Source organism: Callithrix jacchus, chromosome 14 (assembly GCF_049354715.1).
Source record: "Callithrix jacchus isolate 240 chromosome 14, calJac240_pri, whole genome shotgun sequence".
In the NCBI taxonomy this organism is placed as follows: Eukaryota; Metazoa; Chordata; class Mammalia; order Primates; family Cebidae; genus Callithrix; species Callithrix jacchus.
Window position 1 is genome coordinate 42,147,809 of NC_133515.1, and position 16,806 is coordinate 42,164,614.

A 16,806-nucleotide genomic window follows, 5' to 3' on the forward strand; every position below is an offset into this window, starting at 1 on the left:
TATTTTCCATGCACATGCCAGTTATCTATGTTTATAACTAATTTTTCATCCATAAAGGTAATGGCTGCTCATTTCAAATTATTTTATACTGCCTACTCTTTAATTCCCATGTAAGACTCCAAACAACATTCAGCTTTGTTTAACTTTTCGTTTCTATAAACTTTAAATCTCTCAATGCTGTTGCTGCTCTTACTCCATCCACCTGAAAGTAGCTTTTTTTTGAAATTCTACACATCTGTTAAAATTTATAGAAATGCTACCTTTTCTATAAAATATTGCTTTAGTCAATCAAAATTAATGTCTTCTTTATATTTGAAAGTACTTTATACATCTTTTATAGTATTCATCACATTGGTTCTTATATTAATATTTATTGCTTATCCTCTCAATAAATTGCAAAAATACTTTAGGGCTTGCAATTTTATCTTGTATTTCTTCCAGAATATGTCCTTTGGGCTAAACCCAAATTTTACATATATAAGCTTCTTTAAGTGCTGTTTTTGTACAGTCTATGAGCTAAGATAGGTTTTTACATTTCTAAACAATTGAAAAAATTCAAAAGGAGATTATTTTATGACTCATGAAAATTATATAAAAATCAAGTTTCGATGTCCATAATGTTGCACTGGAACACAGCCACAGCCATTCATGTATGTATTATCTTTGTATACGGCTGCTTTCACACCATATTGCAGAAATCAGTGATTGTTACAAAGACAGTAAGGCTGGCAGGTCTAGAATATTCACTCACAGATCTTCTGTGGAAAAAAAAAATTGCCAACTGCTATCTTAAGGGATACACATTGCCCAACCAAATTACATATTTACTTATACTGGATATAAAAGGCCAAGTATCATACCAGCAGTCAGTCTTCTCCTGTCTGCATGCCTCCCACCCCCACTTTACCAGCACCTGTGATCATAGGCATGCTTGGTCCTGGCATACAATATTCCCTCAGGTCTGACCATTTTCTTTTGTGATTGATAAATCTGATGCCAGATGCTGTGTTAATGGCTCCTTCTGAAACCTGGCAAAGATCTCTGGGTTTTACACACTGGAATGCAGAAAGAGCTGAAGAATGAGGAATGCCGTTCAGCATATCACAAGGCAGTGTGTTTATGATGATGCCAAATGTGCACTATAAGCTTATGACCAGAACACAGGAATATAAAAGTTCCAATCCCAAATGTTATCCACTTAACACATAAAAAAGTTTCTTCTTGTTTCTCTCTTCCAGTGATACCACATCAGAAGTAGAGAATTATCTTTAGTTTACTTATACAATAGCCAAGTGGAGAGAGTTCTGCTGCAATTTACTCAGACCAATGTATCAGAGAAAGGCAAAGTTTAGGAAACTGTAGTATCTTCTTTCTAGGTCAGGTTTGCTAGCCCAAATGAAACTTTTATTTCACTAATAGTTTAAACAAAATTCTACACACTGTATGAACTACGAACACTTAAATCATAACCTCATTTTTTATTTTTTCACAGGAGATAGGAAGAAACCATTATAGTATTTAATTAAAAAATGAAAAAGCAAAAAAGTTAACAGACTATTATGACTGCATTTTTTTCTGTTTGTCCCAACCTACAGTTAAATAATGAGAAACAAAAATTAGAACATACAAATTCTGTACTTATCTATATAAACCTAAATATACTGATGCTGGAAATTTTCTATGATTGATCATTATGTAAAAAAGTCAAGTTTCAAGATAGTATAAACAACATAATCCTTTCTACAAAGAAAAATAAAACTATACAAAAAATACATATCTATGTATACATTATCAATTTTGTTTAAATATACAAACATCTATATATTTCTTTAAATCAGAGAATATTTTTACAACATAGGATCAGATATCTGTATTAATATAGAAACATTCATAGGCTATAAAGTAGGCTCTCTGGCTAAATGTTTTATGGAACTTGACTTTGAGATCTGGAAGTATAGAGAGAATTAATAATACTTGACATGACAAGTACGAAATTGTTGTAAAGGACTTTATATAGATCATAACTCATCAAAATTGCATTGATAATGACATCTCAGCACAATTAAAAGTTGATAATAATGAGTTATAGATCAGATCAACTTGAATGTGTAGGTGAAGTAAAACTTTACCTCCACCCTCTTAAGGTTTTCATCTGGGTCTAATAATTAAACTGACATAAGAAAGATTAAGGGAAGAAAAAAGTATATGTATTTGTTCAGGTTAAGTTTTATGTTTTATGAGTTCTTATATAGAAAAAATGAAGACCTAGAAAAGCAGTTAAAGTTGAACACTTACATACTGAGTTGGAAAAAGAGTAGCAAATTTTGAAAATGTAACAAAGTAAAAGGGCTTGTGTTTAATGAGTTTTGTTTGTACAGATTCTTCTTGTCCTCAGCTTCCTAGGAATGACACTTTCCTTCTGATATAGGGTGAGCATCTTTCACGTGGGAATTTCGTCTCCTGCTTTTAGGAACAAGAAGGAAGTTCTTTTTGTACCTGTTTTTCAAGTGCCTTAAACTAAAAATATTCAATATACTTGAACAACACACTTGGAATGGTGTGGTGTGAACTCCTTCAAACTAAATGCAAGTCAGTGGGCTAAAGAGTTGGAGATGCTGGCTGACCATGAATTGAGGGATATTAGAGAGAGGATTCAGCACATGGTCATTAGAAAAGAGCATTTTTTTTTTTTTTGAGACAGAGTTTCGCTTTTGTTACCCAGGCTAAAGTGCAATGGCGCGATCTCGGCTCACTGCAACCTCCGCCTCCTGGGTTCAGGCAATTCTCCTGCCTCAGCCTCCCGAGTAGTTGGGATTACAGGCACATGCCACCATGCCCAGCTAATTTTAAAAAATATTTTTAGTAGAGATGGGGTTTCACCATGTTTACCAGGATGGTCTCAATCTCTTGACCTCGTGATCCACCCGCCTCGGCCTCACAAAGTGCTGGGATTACAGGCTTGAGCCACCGCGCCCTACCAGAAAAGACCATTTAAAAGCCTCCATATTGGAGAGTACATCTATTTAAGCATATTTTAAAAAAACAATAGTATTTCAAATGTATTAATATTAAAAGAAGGTAGGAGTCAGATGATAGGGAAATTGAACTAAGACTATCAGGCAACTACAAATTTAACCTAGCAATTAATTAAAAAAAGAGGGATGGGCGGGTGCAGTGGCTTACGCCTGTAATTCCAGCACTTTGGGAGGCTAAGGCGGACAGATCACAAGGTCAAGAGATTGAAACCATCCTGGATAATGCAGTGAAACCCTGTCTCTACTAAAAATACAGAAACTTAGCCAGGCATGGTGGCACGTGCCTGTAGTCACAGCTACTCAGGAGGCCAAGGCAGGAAAATCTCTTTAACCTGGGAGGCAGAGGTTGCAGTGAGCTGAGATCGCACCACTGCATTCCAGCCTGGGAAATGAAGCAAGATTCCGTCTCAAAAAAAAAAAAGAAGAAGAAGAAGAAAAAGAAGAGGAATGTATCTATACCCTACTAAGTTAGCATCTTTAATGATTTAAATTGCAACATCTTCTTTTCTGTGTCTCTACCTTGATAGTCTTATAAATCTTAATTGGCCTTTCAAATTTACTGGCAATTCAAGCTCACTTAATTGAAGCCCTGTGTGGCATGCAGTCATTTATAGTGAATACTAAATAATCAGCTGTTAGAAATTTCTGGACCCTATACAAGCAGATAAAAATTTCACGTATTACACTTAAAATATTACCATAGCTGAAGAGAAATAAGGACTGGTCTTACATTGGCAAATGCTGCAAATGAAATTACACTTCACATACAGCTCAAATTAAACATTCACTGCTCAACAGATAAATGAAAGGTACAATTAATTCTTGAACTAATGGACTAATCAGGGTCAGATCAACTGCATCAGTTCATATAAGAATTGTACTTTATTTTTAATCACAACTTTGGCTTAAGAGGATTCAGGATATTTCTCCGTAAATGACAATTATTTGAAAGACATAATTTTCTTCTCTTTCCAATACAAGTATGCAAAGGAATTCCCCTGCATAATAAACTAAGTTATTCAGGCAGCGGCATTGTTTTCCTCTTTAGAATGATCAGTGAAAAAATAATACTCTAAAAAGATTTTCTTTCCAGTCTTCCTTAGTCTGTGGTTTCCTTATATTGCTTTTCAGGACAGAAAATTTTAAACACACTGGACAGAGAATAAAGTCATGTAGAAACTTCTCATAGGATAGTGAAGAGAACACATAGGCTTAGAGAAAAATCAGCATAGCTTTAGATTAGTGGATTTCAAATTTTAGTGTGTCTAAAAATCATCTGGAAGCTTTGCTAAAACGCTTATTTATTTATTTATTTATTTATTTATTTATTTTTGCCCCAGCACAATAGATTCTGGTTCAGGTGGTGAAGCCTGAGATTCCTTATGCCTAACAACCTCCCAGCTGATGCTATTACTGCCATCCCATGAGCCATGCATGCCATGAGCAGCTCTAGAGATCATTGCTACTTACCAGCTTTGGTAACTGTAAAGAAGTTACTGGCTGGGTGCGGTGGCTCACGCCTGTAATCCCAGCACTTTGGGAGGCCGAGGTGGGCGGAGCACGAGATGCAGAGATCAAGACCATCCTGACAACATTGTGAAACGCCGTCTTTACTAAAAATAGAAAACTTAGCTGGGCGTGGTGGCGCATGCCAGTAGTCCCAATTACTCGGGAGACTGAGGCAGGAGAATTGCTTGAACCCGGGAGGTGGAGGGTGCAGTGAGCCGAGATTGTGCCACTGCACTCCAGGCTGGCACCTGGCGATGAAGCGAGACTCCGTCTCAAAAAAAAAAAAAAAAAAAAAAAGTTACTGAACATTTCAGAGTGTCAAGGATTTCCTCCTCTGTTAAAAAAAAAAAGATAACAACATTGACCTTACATGGTAACTAAAATGAGGTGGGAGTTTATAACCCATTTTTTCTTTCTTTCTATTACAAAAATATTCTAGTCTTTTTGGTAGAAGAACTATTGGAACTTTAGTATATTTATTAATAAGAACAGCTGGGTGGTATCAATCCTCAGATTTGAAAACCCATAGATTGCGACTTGCACATTTGTGCCTCCATAATTAGATATGTTCAAATAATTAATAATTATTTGTTTAAGCACGAAACACATATATAATTAATAATTATCTGTGTTTTGGTCATGATTTCAATAATCAAGAAAATCCACAGCATTAAAACGTGTGCCTCTCCTACTCAGTAGCCAGTCACAAATGAATTATATGATAGTTAGTAAATGTGGAAAGAAAGGAAGGAAGAAGAGACATATTTCACAATTTAAAAAATTCTGTCTCATAATAGAAAAGACTGTACTTACCATGCACAGTTTCTGGCGCAAAGTAGGTGTCCCTACATGTTTGCAGAAACAAACTTTTTTTTTAGCAAAATTATACATGTAACCCATATGTACAATATAAAAAAGCAAAAGTGATCAGAATGAAGCCGGCTAGGAGAATCGCTATTTCCTTGTTCTGTCTACTGAGCTAGAGCTTGAAGAGCTTTGCCTCTGTTTTTGATGTTTGATGATAATTCTTCCAACATTAGCATGCTATGAAAGGACACTAGAATTCGTGCCTTTAGAATGCTAGTGACATCCTTATCCTCAGAAATGAGACCTGAATTAAATAAATGAAGAAAAGCAATGCATTCCCTTCTGCTCTAGGTGCTGTAGCAAATGCAGTTTCTAGATGTGGAAGACAAAGGCACTTGAGAAATGAGACTTGGGGAGCATAGGAGCAGCTCTGAAGCTTTACCTCAGCCAGCAACTTGCACTGTGCTAGGTTTCACTTCAGGTCTATAATCGCAAAGGCACAAATGTATTGTTCCACTCCATTAATGATTCCCACAGGAAAATGAGGGGCCACTTAGCATTTAAGTGAATAAATTAAATGATCAGAAAGACTAAAATGTTTATCTTCTCTCTCAATTATTATTTCTTATTATTTGCTAGGTCTGGAGAAAAAATAAATTTATTTTCAATCTAATAAGTAGCAGATTCAGTTAATCAAATCTTTCATCTTATATCACTATTTTATTACAGTTCACTCTTGATTTGTTTATTTGTAATTATTATTCCCATCCCTTGTGCAATCATTCTAATATATGTGACAGAATTACTATTAAAATGGGTTCTTGTAAAATATACATTAGAAATCTTTATGCATCTATTTTTATTTTGTATGAATGGTATTTGCTAAAAATGCCATCATGTTTTTAGGCAGGGTGAGAGAGAGAGAGAGAGATAACCCTTTTTTAGATCTGCTCTCATTACCATACACCTATCTGCTGCTTAATATTTCTTCTCTCTTTAGAAAATAAAAGGAGTGAAGAAGAGGAAGAAAGAGGAAGAAAAAGAGGGAGAACGAGAATATTTCTTTATTCTAAAAATGGGTATTAATAATGACCTATCAATATTTTGTGTATTTAAAGTGGAGAATGTTTATTTTGTATATTTAAAGTGGAGAGCTCTACATATATTTATTAAGTTTACTTGTTCTGGATCTGAGTTCAAGTCCTGGATATCTTTATTAATTTTCTGTTTCATTGAGTCTAACTCTCTTTATGGGTCTTATGTATCTTGGTGTTAGGATCATTAGCTCTTATTGTTGCATTGATCCTTTTACCACTATATCTTTGTTGCTTTGAAATCTATTTTATCAGATGCGAGAATTGCAACTCCTGCTTTTTATTTATTTATTTATTTTTGCTCTCCATTTGGTTGGTAAATCTTTCTCCATCCCTTTGTTTTGAGTCTTTGTGTATCTTTGGATGTGAAATGGGTCTGGATGTAGCATACTGTTGGGGTTTGGCTGTATCTTTTTATTGGGGGATTTAGTCGATTAAAATTTAGGGTTACTGCCATTTGATGTTAACTGGCTATTTTATCCATTCGTTGATGCTCTTCTTTATGTTCTTCTTTATGTTGATGCTCTTTACTTTTTGGTATATTTTTAGAAAGGCTAATATTGGTTGCTCCTTTCTATGTGTAATGCTTCTTTCAGAAGCTCTTGTAAAGAGCCTGGTGATAATAAAATCTCTGAGTTCTTGCTTGTTCATAAAAGATTTTATTTTTCCTTCAATTGTGAAGCTTAGTTTGGCAGAATATGAAATTCTGGGCTGAAAGTTCTGCTCTTTAAGGATGTTGAATATTGGCCCCCACTCTCTTCTGGCTTGTAGGGTTTCTGCTGAGAGATCTGCTGTAAGTCTAATAGGCTTCCCTTTGTGGGTAGCCTGACCTTTCTCTCTAGTTGCCCTTAGTATTTTCTCCTTCGTTTCAACCCTGATAAATCTAAAGATTATGTGCCTTGGGGTTGCTCTTCTTGAGGAATATCTTTGTGGTGGTTTCTGTATTACCTGGGGTTGAATATTGTCCTGCTTTGCTAGATTGGGAAATTTTTCCTGAATAATATCCTGAAGAGTATTTTCCAACTTGGATTCATTCTCTCCATCACATTCAGGTACACTTATCAAACGTAAATTAGGTCTTTTCACATAGTCCCATATTTCTTGGAGACTTTGCTCATTCCTTTTTATCCTTTTTTCTCTATTCTTTTCTTCTTGTTTTATTTCATTAAGTTGGTCTTCGACCTCTGATATCCTTTCTTCTGCTTGGACAATTCGTCTATTCAAACTTGTGCATATTTGCTAAGTTCTCATGTTGTGTTTTTCAACTCAGTTAGTTCATTTATATTCCTCTCAATATTGTCTATTCTTGTTAGCATTTCATCAAACCTTTTTTCAAAGTTCTTAGTTTCTTTACATTGGGTTAGAGCAAGTTCTTTTAACTCCACCTTCTTATCATCCACCTTCTGAAGCCTACTTCAGCTAATGGAACACAGTCCTTTTCCATCAGGGCTTGTTCCATTGCTGATGAGGAACTGCAATCCCCTGTATAGGGAGAGGGGTTCTGATTTTGGGTATTCTTAGCCTTTTTAGGCTGGTTTCTTCCCTTTGTTATAAATTTATCCATCTGTCATCTTTAGAATTACTGCCTTTCTAATTAGGTTTCTGAGTGGACATCCAATTTATTGATTCCCAGTGCTGGAATCCGAGCAACCCACTGCGCTGGCCAAAACAGGGGCGTTAATACTGATGGTGCTCTTCTGCCCGGGAATCTCCGGTCTGGCTTCCTTCTTGAGTCTGTAGTAAGCGGCTCTGCCTTCCTGGAGCTCCAAACATCGGTCAGAAGGGGAACCAGTCCCGTTTACTCTGCAACAAGAGCTGCCGTGCTGAAACATTGGCAAAACCGCTGCGCCGGCCACAAGAGTCACTGGCAACCAGTGGGGCTCCTCCACTGGGAATCTTCTGGTCCTTGAGTGACAAAAATTCGTCTGAAAGTGTGGCGTCCTCTCGTTCTCTGCGCTTTCACTGGGAGCTACAATCCTGAGCTGTTAGCGATCAGCCATCTTGGATCATCTTGCTGCTTAATATTTCATACAGTGTATCCTCCATATTTTACTTAGTCAAGCCCTAGTGACGGTCCCCCATTAACCCTAAATTCTAATTCCAATAAACAACACTACAGTAAACATATTTGTATGTGTTTCCTTGTGGATTTCCATGAGGTGCTGTTATTATTGGGCCAAAAGAGTATCCACAAACTCAATTTTGCTCTGAACTGTAATATTCACTGGATGTGCCAGCCTCCCACCCTCAAGGAGGGGACATCCCCCACCATCTGATGATATGAAACTTTTTACTCAATGCCAATCTGATAGGTACAGTGTGATATTTCATTATTACTTTAATTTATTTGGCTCTAATTACTGATGAATGTCAGTATGTCTTCATATTTGAAGGCCTTTGGGGTTTTTCTCTTCTAATTGTCTGCTCAGTCACAGATCACATTACAGAAGAGGATGTGGGATGGAAGATATTATTGAGCCCACCTTTGTAAGCTATTAAATTATTCATCTTTTTCTACTGATGTTCTTTCTCTCTCTTTCTCTTGGCTCCATTATAAACCGTACTCTTATACATGCCTTGGTCTATCAGTGGGTTTTCTGGTCCTTACAATCTGAGATTCAGATTCCTTCATTCCTTTCTTAGTTTCTTCTTTTAAAATGTTGAAGGGAAACAGTGTTGGATACCATTGATTCATCTCACAAAATGTATAAAATGGCTCATTTTGCTGCAGATCTGCCTTTGTTTTTAAATCAAATGTTAATTTATTATCCAAAGAGAGCTTCTGTATTATTTTAAAGACCTTGTACTTTTGCTGCTATATATCTTTATTATTTGTTGTGGTTAGTTTGTTGTAGTTGATTTTTGTAAATATACATTTTTTTTGTGGAGACTTTACCAAACTCTTTTAAAAGGAATCAGGTTTTGTTGATTTTCATTTTTTTTCCCTAGGAGATAATCATATTAAATTATTTAATATTATTATTTACACATAGTACAAATAATGATACTTTTTACAATTTTTTGATTCTGGCATCTCTTACTTCTTTTTTCTTTCCTAATGCATTAGACAGAAGTAATCTCATGTTAAATTGCAGTCTTCTCTTGTTCTAATGCTAGAGTTTCCCTTTAGGTACAGCATCATTTGTACATATTTCAGTTATCAAGGTAGGAAAGTTTCTCTATTTCAAGTCTGCCAGGGTTTATTTTTTAATCTTCCACAAGTGTTGAATTTTATCAAAAGCATCCTCTATCCATGACAGAAATCAGTCAATATACTGGGACAATTAGATTACAGATGCTAAAAAATTATAACATTAAATCAATTAATATTACATTTTTTTAATGTTAATATGAACTTTCAAGAATTATTACCACATTTGCAATGTTTTAAGATCATGGTTACATGTATTTATTTATTACATAATTAATTGATTTTATCATTTATTTTAATTTTAATATAACAGCTCTATGTTTGAGATCTTTATTTGTTTTCTAATGGACATCACAAGTGATTTCAAGTTGTTTTGTTTTTTTTTTTTGAGACGGAGTCTCACTTCGTGGCCAGGCTGGAGTGCAGTGGCGCTATCCTGGCTCCCTGCAACTTCTTCCTCCGGGTTCAAGCAATTCTCCCACCTCAGCCTCTCGAGTAGGTGGGATTACAGACTGAAGTTATTTTAGCATATTTTTACTATACGCATACACATACACACATATACATATGGTTTTAGAGACTGCTGTTTACACACAAGTATTTACCAACCCAAATTAACAAATATTTTTATATTGCATTTTGTCAGATTTTTAAATTAAAAAATAAGAATTTATCAATTAGTCAAGTTAACTTTTCCCTGAGTCCTTGATTATATCCTGAAACCTTTCTTTTTTTTTTTTTTTTTTTTTTTTGAGACGGAGTTTCGCTCGTTACCCAGGCTGGAGTGCAATGGCGCGATCTCGGCTCACCGCAACCTCCGCCTCCTGGGTTCAGGCAATTCTCCTGCCTCAGCCTCCTGAGTAGCTGGGATTACAGGCACCCGCCACCATGCCCAGCTAATTTTTTTGTATTTTTAGTAGAGACGGGGTCTCACCATGTTGACCAGGATGGTCTCGGTCTGTTGACCTCGTGATCCACCCGCCTCGGCCTCCCAAAGTGCTGGGATTACAGGCTTGAGCCACCGCGGCCGCCATCCTGAAACCTTTCTAAAGACAACCATGAACATGAAAGTAGAGTGAATCATTTCAGTCCACATTGCATCATCATGATTTTGAAACAGTTTTCTCTTCCCCCACTTTTTCTTGGAGGTTTGGAATTTACACCTGGAGGTTCTATAATTTTGGTTGTCACCCTAAATTATTCAACATGCTTACATAACGTTGGAGAAAGTAATTGCAGTTAACCTGGCTAATCAGGCTTCAAGGGTGGGCAGCTGTGCAGCTGCAAGGGGTAGCATGCTCAGGATTTTGCACTAGATTTAATGTTCCGCTTTCACTTTCTATAAATTCTTGATAATTTCACCTTAGAACTTGTGTTTTGTAAGTGAAGTCTGATGGGTCAATTGAGCATGCGTGCAAGCAATGGATTATCATATGGGTCCAATCTCATTACAGAAGCCCTTTAAAAGCAGAATTTTCTCTGTTTGGAGACAAGAAAAGTCAGAGAGATCTGAAGCATTGGAAGGACTGAATGGGCTACTACCTCTTTTGAAAATAGGTCATGTCCTTTACAGGGACAAGAATGGAGCTGGAGGCCATTATCCTTAGCAAACTAACACAGGAACAGAAAGCCAAATACCAAATGTCCTCACTTATAAGTGGAAGCTAATGACGAGAACATATAGAAGGGAACCACATGCCCTGGGGGCTATCGGAGGGTGGAGGGTGGGAGGAGAGAGAGAATCAGGAAAAACAACTAAGTACAGGCTTAATACCTGGGTAACAGAATAATCTGTACAAGAAACCCCTATGACACAAGTTTACCTATGTAACAAACCTTCACTTGTATCCCTGAACTTAAAAGTTTTTAAAAAAAGGAAAATGGGGGAAGCTAACTGAGAAGGAATTAGAACAGGCACTAAGCGGAGACAGTAGTCCCAGGAGACAGACATTAAGGAAAGGGAACCCTCAGACCTATAACCTTAAGTAACTGAATTCTGACAACACACAAGTGACTTTGGAAAGTAATTATTCCCAAGAGCTTCCAGATAACAGCTCCCTCAGCCAAGACCTTGATTTCAGTCCTGAGAGACTGCGTAGAGAACCCAACAGATCCTGCCCGGACTTCTGACCTACAGAACTCTGAGATAATTGCATGTTGTTTTAAACTGTGAAATTTATAGTAATATAAAATTAATATAAACATCAATTCATATAATATTAATTATAAAAAACATCAATTCATATATTATTCAGTAAATCTCATACATTTTATAGTATGTATAAGCTTTTAAGTCTGTTATATGTGAAAATATTTATTTTCATTGATTATATGTTTCTCTACTTTTAATAACTACCATTTTTAATTTCTATTGACATTTTTATTTGCTTGCTGTACTTTTAGATGAAGATCACAGTTTGCCTGTCACGGGGAACTAATACAGGTTAAAATCTTGTGTTTGCCTTTCAGATATTTTGCCAAAAATATATCTACATGTATACATATATCCTATTTTTTATTAAATTATGTATTTATTAATTTTGAAGAGTAGAAGGGAATCTCTACCAGATACAAATTTCATTTTTATTTCAATTATTTAAGCCAGAAATTAAGTGAAGAAATGCTAAGCATTTATGAATAATTTCAATATATTCTACTTTAGGAAGCTTGCTGTACATGCTCTCTAAGATGCTTGAATAAATATCAAGGTTAGTCATTTCATTGCTGAACAGTGTGAACTCACTCATGGGTTTGCAGTTTGCCCTCACCTCCACCTGCATTGACTGGAGCACATCTGGTTCTTCCACCATTTCATGTCTTTATGAGCTTGAGAGCATTAGTATCAGCCTATATATATATTTCTCTGCAAGACTTGTGGCATCTACAGTTTGGCTAGGCTGCTCTCCTCATACTCAGATGACTTTCTTTTCAGAATCAGTGATGTTAATGTCTCTCCTTCCTATGCACATGTCTTAGCCTGTCATGGGCTTATACACTGTAGCTCGTTCTTCAATATTCTGACATAGTTGAGTTCTACTCAGTGTTTCTTCAAGATCAAGAGATTCAGAATGCTTTCCAAGAGACCTTGTAGCTTCCAAAAACTCATTTTATCATTCACATATTTTGATTTCTTGCTTGGCTAGTACTTTTCTCAATCTAGTCTTGTTTTCAACACTCCTATTGATACTTAAATTTTTCTTGTGAATTAGTGACAGAAGTTCTTGTTTCATAATCTTTTTAGATGCTTTTGTATATGTATATGAATATACATGAATGTGTGTGTGTGTATATGTATAATCACCTAGTGGGCATTTGGAAAGACCATACTTTAAATATGTAAACTTTCCAAAAATAATATTTTTGTGAAATTTATTATTTTTATTTTAACATGTTCTTTTCTAGATATTTGATAACTATATATAATGTATCCATATATTAAATATTAAACCCTTCCTTTTAATATGAGCTGCAGATACGTTTTCAGTATTAATATGTGAATATGTCCTTATGTTGCCCAGGCTGGTCTCAAACTCCTGGGCTCAAGGAACCCTCTTGCCTCGGCCTCCCAAAGTGTTGGGATTATAGGTGTGAGCCACCGGACCCAGCTAGTATATTTGTATTTAATCCTTTTTACTGATTATTTAAGAAAATAAAATTATAAAAACAATAACGGCTCAGTGTGTTTAAGAAATGTTTTCCTGAGTTCAAGTATAGATTAAAATTATACCTTGCCTGAAGCCTGCATCTTATTGATATTTTAAAATGTCATTTAATATTGGTAAAACATATATAAATTGATTTAGTAGCAAAAATTTCATTGAGCAGAAAGTTACTCTAAATAAAACTGACTTTGTAAACAACACACTGAAATATTAATAACAATAATTTTGAGAAGATGGAAAAGTAGGTTTACAACTATCTGAACATATATCCCAAGTTTTCTTAAATAACATATATTACTTGCATTGTCCACATAAACGCCTGAGTTATCAAAATTCCAAAAATATATCTTTTTTTCGAAAATATATCTCTAAAACTATTTATTGTCTCTGGATTCAAATCAAAATATTTCTAATACTTTATATCCTAATTTCAGAAGCAGACAGTATTTTTCCCTTGAATATACTTTATGCAAGACTATAAACCATGACAATTTGCTAGGGCAATGCAATTTTCCTCCTTTTTCTTGGGTATAAAGTAAGAGAAAATATGTAAATATTTGGGTAAATATTCACAATTGGGAGAATTTCAGACACCAGTGACATCTTGGGTAATTAGCCAACACACGTTTTAAACTATCACACAAATGATATTGCAAAGGGGAGTGGCTTTAAATATTCTTTGAATTTAATGTTTTTATGATTTACTACTAAACAACAAAAAGCTTAGTTACCTATTTCTGGTAAAGTAACAAGTAAACATATCAAAATAAGAAAATTGAATCTTTGAAAGTAATTAATTTATACTACATACACTTCTATCACCACTTTTCATTATCACTTGCATTGTACATCCAAAATACTTTTCTGTTTCTATTGAAAGATTAGAGAAAAATAAGACCTAATGCTGTCTTCAAGAAGCTTATTATAATCTGCTAACATGTGGGCATGAAAATGGAATGACTAACAATATGAGAAAGCTCCAGAGATATGTCAAAACAGTGGGTGTGGCTGAAAAGATGGGGCTAATTCTCCCACCAGTTTCAAACAAGATGTACCACATGCCACTGTGAAGGTCACACTAACAGAAAATGAAGAATACAGACTGAAAGAAACAGAAAAAAATATATATTGAAAGAATCAATTGTTGAAATTTTTCTAATTTGATGATAAACATTAAAACATTAATCTACACATCCAAGAAGATCAAAAACTCCAAGCAGGCTAAAGGCACAAAAGTTTCACATCCAGACATAATGTGGTAAAATGGTCAAAAGGTAAAGAAAATACCTTGTAGGAAGGAAGTGATAGACAACTGTCACATGCCCAGAAACCAAGATGACATCAACAGTTGACTTCTTATCAGAAATAATGGAGGCCATAGGCAAAACATCTTTCAAAAGTAAAGGCAAAACAATCCATTCTCACATAATAAAGTAAAACTAGAGAATTTGTAGTTAGCAGACCCTCCTGACAAGAACTAATAAAGGAAATTCTTCAGGTCAAAAACATACACACAGACGGACATTTAAATCTTAAAAAAAAAAAAAAAAAAAAAAAAAAAAACACAAAGAACTCCAGTAAAGGTAATTAGGTAAACAGATGTGTGGGAGAAAGAAGTTTTTGCATACCACATATTTAATAAGGGATATATTTTGCAAACTGTGTGTTTAGATGTATTCATCTGTTCTCACACTGCCATAAAGACTGAGACTAGGTAATTTATACATTTATAAATGTCACACTGCCACACCTGAGACTAGGTAATTTATAAATAAAAGAGATTTAATTGACTTACAGTTCTGCATGACTGGGGAGGCCTCAGGAAACTTACAGTCACATTGGGAGGGAAAGAAAGCACCTTATTCACAAGGCAGCAGGGTACAGAGAGATAAAGAAAGAGAGAGTGCAGGGAAAACTACCATTTTTAAAGCCGTCAGATCTCATGAGAACTCCCTCACTATCCCTAGAGCAGCATGTGGAATCTCCGCCATAATCCAGTCACCTTCCACCAGGACCCTCCCTCAATATCCAGGGTTATAATTTGAAATGAGAGTTGGGTAGAACACAGAGCCAAACCATATCACTAGAATATATAAATAACTGTTAAAATTCAATAATAAAAAGACAACCCAATTAAATAATGAGCAAAGGATCTGAACATAGTGTTCTCCACACAAGATACACAATGTTTAATAAGCACTTGAAAAGATACTCAACATAATTAGTTAGCAAGAATGAGTGACACCACAACACTCAACGCAGCAATGAGATAGTACTTACATCCACTGGAAGGACCATAATAAAAAGAGACATATAAGAACAATGGTTGGCAAAGATATGAAGAAACTAGAATCTTCATACACTACTGAAGGAAATATAAAATGGTACTCTGAAAGGTACTTTGAATTCTAGTTTGTATAGAATCACCATATGACCCAGCCATTTTACTTTTAGGTATGTGACCAAGAAAAATAAAAACATATATCCATGAAAAATATGGCAAACAAATGTACATAGCAACATTATTCATAATAGACAAAAAATGTAAACAACCTAAATCTCCATCAACCGATGAATGGATAAACAAAATGTAATACATTCATACAATGGAGTATTATTCAACAAATGAAATACCGATATATTCTACAACTTGGATTTGCCTTGAAAACAGTTCACGAGGACAAAAGAAAATAAGTCCACTGTGAAGGACCCACTTATTGTATTATTTCACTGGTTTAAGATATTTAGAATGAGCAACTTCATAAAAAAAATAGGTTAGTGATTGCCTAGGGTCTAGAAGGAGGCAGGACTGAGAGGTGACAGCAATGTGGTATGGGGTGTATTTTGGCATAATGAAAATGTTCAAAAAATTATTATGGTTATGAATACACAAGTTTGTGGAAAAGCCACTGAATTGCTTTCCTGAATTGTGTGGTTTATATGGTGTGTGAATGATATTTCAATAAGGTTAACATTTTAAGAGTTGGAGTAAATTCCTTTTTACTTTTAAGTAGTTATGGTTGGGGTTTCAACATTAGGTACAATTTGAAGTTATTTAATTGAAGCTGGAAAAAGATCCCTGGAGACCGACTCATCCTCTCATAAGTTTTCTCTACAGCAGCATCGCCTGTGTCCAATTGTTTATGCAAAGTAAACAAAACAAGTGTGAAATTAAAAATATATTGAATAACAAAAATACAAAATAAAGTTAAAACAAAATAAGGCATAAGAAGTTAGAGCAAGATTCAAGCAACTGTATGAGTTAAAAACTAAATCATAAAAATTATAAGAAACATGATAAAATGAGTAAATATAACTAAAAATATCAGATAGATAAGACAAAACACAGATAAAATAATGTTAAATTGAATAATATTTGAGGTGCCTTAAAAGACCTCGAAGCAAAAAAAGTTAAATAAATGATAAAGTTAGTCATGTTGTAATTAGATAAAATCTAACTACAGACGGTGTATTATTCTGTTCTTGGGCTGCTAATAAAGATATACCCAAGACTGGGTAGTTTATAAAGCAAAGAGTTTTAATTGACT